The sequence below is a fragment of the Lepidothrix coronata genome, unplaced genomic scaffold (assembly GCF_001604755.1).
Source record: "Lepidothrix coronata isolate B3197 unplaced genomic scaffold, Lepidothrix_coronata-1.0 Scaffold313, whole genome shotgun sequence".
NCBI classification, from domain to species: domain Eukaryota; kingdom Metazoa; phylum Chordata; class Aves; order Passeriformes; family Pipridae; genus Lepidothrix; species Lepidothrix coronata.
The window spans coordinates 1-6886 of NW_016690493.1; positions in this window are offsets into that span (position 1 = coordinate 1).

The window sequence follows — 6886 nt, forward strand, 5'->3', positions numbered from 1 at the left end:
AGAAAAAAAATGTAGAAAAGTGTTCCAGTGGAATGCACATCTCAGGAGGACATTAGCAATAGTAATACATACAGAGAAAGGCAATAATGCCACACCAGCAAAGACCTCTCAGCTAATCTGAATTAGAAATCATAAAGAAAAAATAAGAGCAGGCAAAAGTCATAGCAAACTAAAGGACACAAGAAAAATTACCTCTTACCCTCCTTTTTGCAAGGCAGCAGTTTAGAGGTGCTCAGGCCCCAACCAAGAGCTGCACCACTCATCTGGAAGGTGGAAGGCACAAATCCAAAATCCCCTTAGAATAGGGAAGACACCAAACTCATGCTCCCATTTCCCTTACAGGAGGCAGCATTTTTTTCCCTTGTGGAAGCTCTTCAAAAGACAAGAATGACTTTTCAAGAGTTTCCTCCTCCCAAGTGATAGGTATGGGATTTGCAATTCTGGATTCTGAACAGATGCAGCTGTTTGCCTCCAGGAACACAGCTCTAATGGGAGCTGGGCTTCATATTCATGCCTCTGCCCAGAGCTCCCTGGCTTACTCTGGGTGGGTCTTTATACAATTTACATTATTTGGGATCACTTTTTTGGAGGTGTCTAATTCCTTCCATGAGCTTTACAAGAAGCTTACAGACCAAACTTTGGAGACAGGTGCTGCTGCTGCAGTGGTTCAATAGGTAAAGCTAGGCAGCAAATTTTTGTGTCAGCCCCTGTTCCTCAATCTCAGGTGATATTATTGACTTTTGCAAACACACATCACAGCTGAGCCCAGGTAAGACGTGAAGAATTGGGTTCAGTCACCTCCTGTTCCCAAGCATTACAGTAACTCCTTACACACAGCAGAAAAGCACTACTGAAAGAGAAAAAAGGAAAAAGAAAAAAGAGACATATGAGGTTAATCACGAATAAACCAAAAGTGCTTGTCATTTAGAACTTGGTTCCGATCTCAGTTCATAAATGTCTTTCATTTCTCTTGTATTTCTGCCAGCAATCATTAAAAGGTTTTACAAAATGGTCTTTCTTTAAGGCTACTAGGCACTGTATATTCAGGGAGATAATCTGCTTGTCAAGATGGTTGAAAACTTTCCCCTTTCTGGATTTTGGCCTCACAATACAACACACACATCTCCTCCAAAAACACAACATGTGCTCTAGCTCATTACCTAAACAGCTGACTAACTCCATTAATTTGACATTGACTTGGGAAAAAAAAAGAAAAGCTGTATACTTTGTAAGTCGTATGAGGGCAAGCAGAAATCATTCCCCCATGCTTTATCATTATTAATGCATTTTCTGACTGATGGTCAATTACACAACGTCCTGCACCCTTGGAGAGGATCACCCTTGGAAATATTGGCCTTGAAATAATGTAACCCTATTGGGTGTCAGTGGAAGAGGTAAGAAAGTGAACACGTTGAAGATGGCTAGCACTACTTCTTTTTGAAATGAACAGTAAGACTTGGAATAATTTCCCCTTCTAAAACGACATATATTTGTCTAATTCAAGAACATCTACTTTAATGAACCCTCAGAAAAAACAAATATTAACTACTTTCCAAACCACTTCATAATATTTACTAAAAAATTAGTATCTTCTAAATCAATATAGTATGGGCAGTTCTGATTTTTTATCAACAGATTGTGAGCTATTATTTTTATGTAATGAACTTGTATTAACTATTAAGCCAATATTTAATTATTGAAATTACTACAGTCAGTCTTTTAGACTCTCCCCTATCCATCTCTGCATTGTCAGAATCACACAAGCTGGCCTGCATTATGTAGCAAGTGAAGCTCAGCGTAATTGCAGCCCTTTTGAACCCAAAAGTCCATGAAATACTTGAACCGAAAATCTCAGGATCTAGGCAGCATGCCATTCTTTTCTCATGCAGTATCCAAATATCATGGAAATGGCAAAGGGTCGAAACTCAGTGGAATTTTACTAATCTGGCCACAACTACTGTTAGAGTAAAGCACACCCATTCTGACTAGGACCACTAAAAAGAGATCAAATGTGCCACGGGTATTTTTGTCCAGGGTGACATGCCACAGCACAGAGTTGGTAAGAGCATACACATAGAAAAAACTAACAAGATTGGGTGCAAAACTGCTTCTTACCTTATGAACTTCAGAAGTCACATTTTGGTCTCATTTGCAGCAATGTTAATCCACAGTTCAATCAAATTAAAATTTATGCCATTATAAACGTGAGCATAATTTGGCTCTTAAATTACAGCAGCCAAGCACAACAGATTTTGTTTCCCTTGGAGTGTTTTTAAGCTCCTGATACAGAGACAGCTTTTATGTCTTTAATAATCCCTTCTTCCTGAATTCAATGAGGTAAGCATCAAACACAATTCAGAAGTGCAGGGCTTCCTGCATTTCTCATGATGGCTTTAATTTATTTTAAAATAGTCTTTAAATCAGTGCGTAATACATACTAAAAGTGACAGTGGAATCAGGTTCAGACCTCATTGTGAATGGCTCAGACCTGATTGCAAATGGCTGTACCACCCTCTTTTGACATTTTGAGATAACAGACAAAAAATAAATAAGAATGTGAAAGAAAGTCTTCAGAAGGGGGAGAGAAAAACTACACTCTACTTAATTATTGGATTTATCATCCAACTGACATACGGATTACTGGATCAAAGACCAGGGGTTTTGTCATCTAGTGAATAAAGCTTACAACTCATCCTACTTCAAAGCTTACCCAGCCTTTAGGCTTTGCTGTGTAACTTTACATGTATAAATTCACAGCCTGCCTTTTCAGTTCTGTGCCCCTTTCAGGTACTCAGACATTCCTGCAAACAAGGTGCTCCACTAGCCTCACTTCACACCTGCAAGTGTGCTCTCACACAGAGTTATAAATAAGACTTAACTGGTGGATCAGTCAGTGAACCAGTACTATGGCCCAAGTGAGAAAAATCTCACTCCCTTGACTCCCCTAATTTGCCCTCCACTGCAGCACTGGTCCCATGGCAGAGACCCGAGGGTTAACTCCCCATTGCACTCACAGCCCCCACATAAGGATGTAAATGCCCACAAGATGGTCACAGTCCTCTAATTCATAAAGGCACGAGCAGTAACCATACGACATCACATTCATGAAGAACCAACAGCTCTAGCACTTCATTGAAAGCACACACAGTAAAGTGCTGGGGCACAGTTAGAAATGTACAGAGACCTGACCAGAGCCAGAGTCTTTTCCAACTGCTTATGGAGGAGCCACAGGCTTCCTTCCCTCTCAGCAGCCTTTCTTCAGGCCTTGCAGGAGGTAAACCACAGGTTTATATGACCTGGCCAAAGCCCTTCCCAAAAATTTAATTATTTTTTTTTGTCAGGACCTGCCACAGATCATAGTGTAAGGCTGCCAGATGAACTGGGAAGGAAGAATTGATCATTAAGTAATTGGCTAAATAACAGAGACACACTTTCCTTAAACAAACTCTCCTATGAATCAGTACACAGGAGGATGGATGTGGTCCAAAGTTACTTACTACTTGCTGCTTTGCAACTATAGTGACATATTTTTAAGAGTGTCTTTACAAATGCATTTCTTTTTGGAGTTCTGGGACTGGTTAAGGCAAAAGACAGTGAAATGTTAAAAATGTGACGATAAAAAAAATAAAGTAATGGAAAGGAGCTGAAGGTTTGTGGTAAATCTGAAGCAGTACTTGACTAAGGTGGATCAATCTCTAATTCAACTGTAATTAACAGAGCTCAGCATGTTGAACAGTACACTAGCAGGGCTATATCAACTATTCTGGAATGTTTTGGACAAGGCTAAGTTAATTTATAGGATAAAAATAATGAGCCACTTTAGATTTAGTTCACTAAACAGTACACAGAAAAGCACTTCATCTTTCCAATACCGCAGTGAAAAAAAAACTCACTCAGAAAGCAGCAGTTCATCTGGTTTATGTGGTAATTCAGTGAACAATGAGAAACACCTCAGAGCTGAGCACAAACTCCTGTGATGCCACACTGCCTGATACTTCTGGTCTGCTCTTGGTATGACACCTACCCTTAGGATGAAGTGTGCACTCAGGAACGAAGGAATCTGAATTTCCAGTGCATCATTGTAAGTCTGTCTGCATGAAGGAGTCTGAAGCCAAAAAAAAGCATAATTCCTCATGACAGATGTATGCAGCATCAGACATTTCTTACGGAGTTCGGGTGGAAGAAATCCTGGAGCATCTGCGGGCTGCTCTGCTCTTCAGGCAGAAAACACAATCCATGGCAGTGTACATGCCCACTGTTATCTTCTGGAAACTAGAAAAGCATATGTTACAGCAGATGCTTCAGCATGATTTCCCCCCTTGGACTCTGTTAAGGGCATTCAGCTAATTGTAGCACCGTAATTAGCTGTGTTCTGTATCTCAAAAGCAATTTTTTTTCTACACATGAGTATTCCACTGGCACTGCTTCTCTGAGGAACTGTAAAAAGGCATGTTAAGGTTAATAAATGGGGAAAGAGAAGGAAAGATAGTAAATTAGAACTGGCCTAAACTGAGACTACAATGACTGCAGGTTCTGAGTTGCCCTCAAGGAAAGCAGGTCATCAGGTTGCAGCCCTGAGTGAGAAACCTTGTACTAGCTCCTCCAATCCAGATCTCTCAGTCCTTGCTCCATCAACCCCACATTTCAGATCAGTGGAAGATCCAACAGAGTAAGGACTGCGGGGTTTTCCTGTTTGCATTTTTCGCCTGTGCAGAGCAAACCTACAACCCACAGCTGCAGCCCCGGCAGCTGTTATCACTCCTGACAATTCTGTGTGCAGAAGGGCTCACGTACACTTCTGCACAGCGGCCTTGAGGCAAGGATTCAGGAAAGCACTCCAACACGTGTAAAGTAATCCCTGCCTCTGCCAGCGCTTGAGCAGAAGAGTAACATCAGGCATATCTTTGATTCCCTGTGACTTCAGTGAAACCTATCAAAGTTAAGCTCCTGCTTAAGTACTGACAGAACAGAGATGGTTCCCTGAAGTGTTAAATATATGTGTTGCCATTCATCATGATTATATAGCGAGGTATGAATGTAGGTATAAGACTCTTTGTATGTGCAGTTACAAAGCCATATAAGGTTCCTCCATGTATGAACTGCAGTTACTCTTGAATCTGTTAATTTAGGTTAAACACCATGTGTTTATATGCCTCACTTATGGATAATTACTGCTTCATTTTGGATAGATATTAACTCAGGACCAGATGTGCAAGACAGCATGACTAATAATTGTGTGTTTCCATCAGAAATACAGGGTTTTTTTGCTTATAATTCTAATTTGATGATAGGGCATCAAAACATTTTTTTATATAGGGCTAACATTTCTAAATTTAAGGGGGCACGGGGTTTAGAGATAGGGACACTTTCGGCAGGAGAGGAAGGTTGTTAATTTTCTTCTCCCTATGTGTACAAGATTCCCCGCAACCTTAGATGAATTAGTGGGCTGAATGCAAATCAATGGGCTGAATGCAATTAAGGGTGTATGATTGTTACAGATCATTAATTGGCTTTTGCACTCAATCACAAGATATATATACTCTGTACACACATGAGCATAAAAATGCGTAAATAACAAACTGATTTATAATTTCATGGCCAATTGCGATGCTCTGCCAAACTTGCTGAAAGAGGGAAGGGGAGGCTCAGAGATCTGATATGTCTTTATATCCACACAAATCCAGCCCTCAGGGAGCCTTAAGTCACAAAACACCTCACAGCTACTGGCACGTTACTTAGAGGTCAAAATGCTCAAGGCAAAAGTCATTCAGGGAAGGAAAGATAAATGCCTGTGCTGTGTAGACTAGACTGCAGCTTGTACCCAAAAAAGCTTGAGCTAGCCGGCTCTCATACGACTGCAGCACACAGGACAGGCTGAATGATGCCCTGCAACCACCACTGCCTAGAAAACCCCCTTTACCCAAAATGGCTAGATCTTAGCTAGTTCACTCTGTCCCTACAATTCACCATCACAACCTGGCTGTTATGATGGCCCCAAAGGCCACAGGGGCTGTTCACAGCACCATGTCTCCCAAACATGACACAGGCAGAGCAGCGCCACCACTCCTGTGCTCCTGACAGGGACTGTGCTGAGAAAAGTAGTCGCGTCCTCAAACACCACACACTGCTCTAACACCCTTGTTAAAAATATCCTCAAAGGCATCTGAGCATCAGTGAAATCCTGCAAACCCACAAATGTTGCAGATAATGTGGGCAACCCATGACACCTGCCAGGAAAAGAGTGACAGCAGGTGTCACTCAGCAGTGCTGCTCCCCATGCTCTTCCAAGATGTCTTGTCAAAGAAATTTTTTTTTTTTTTTTTTTTTTTTTTTTTTTTTGACAATGCACCATTTTGCCTGATTTTGGGAGTATAGGCAACCTAGTGGACAGACAAGCTATCTGGCAGCAGGGAGTTTGCTTCTTGACATCAAGTACACATGCAGACAATTCAGAAAGCAAGTTGCTCCTTGGGAACTAGCGACTTGGCAAAAGAATTCTGGAGAAGGGACTTTCCTGCTTGCCCTCTGACTGTTTCCTTCCCAAATCAATGTATACGAGCACACGGAAATAATGCAAAAATATAACCAGACTTTTCCTCACTAATTGCTCCTCCTGTAGGAAACCAAGTTGCAGGATCCCAGAAACCTGTTACTGCTCAACACTGGCAGCTGAGTGTCGGAAAAGGGTCAGCAGTACCGTATGGACAGATTTCTAGGAAATCGCAGGTCCTCACAAGGGCACGATGTTATCCCACGTTTATCAGCTGACATGGTTCAGTTGGTCCCTCAGTTTCACAACCCCATCACTTTCCTTGATTTGAAAGGTGATGGGGAGGTGGAGAGGAGGAGAACAGATCAATATAAAGTCACATGCTAGCTGGAATTA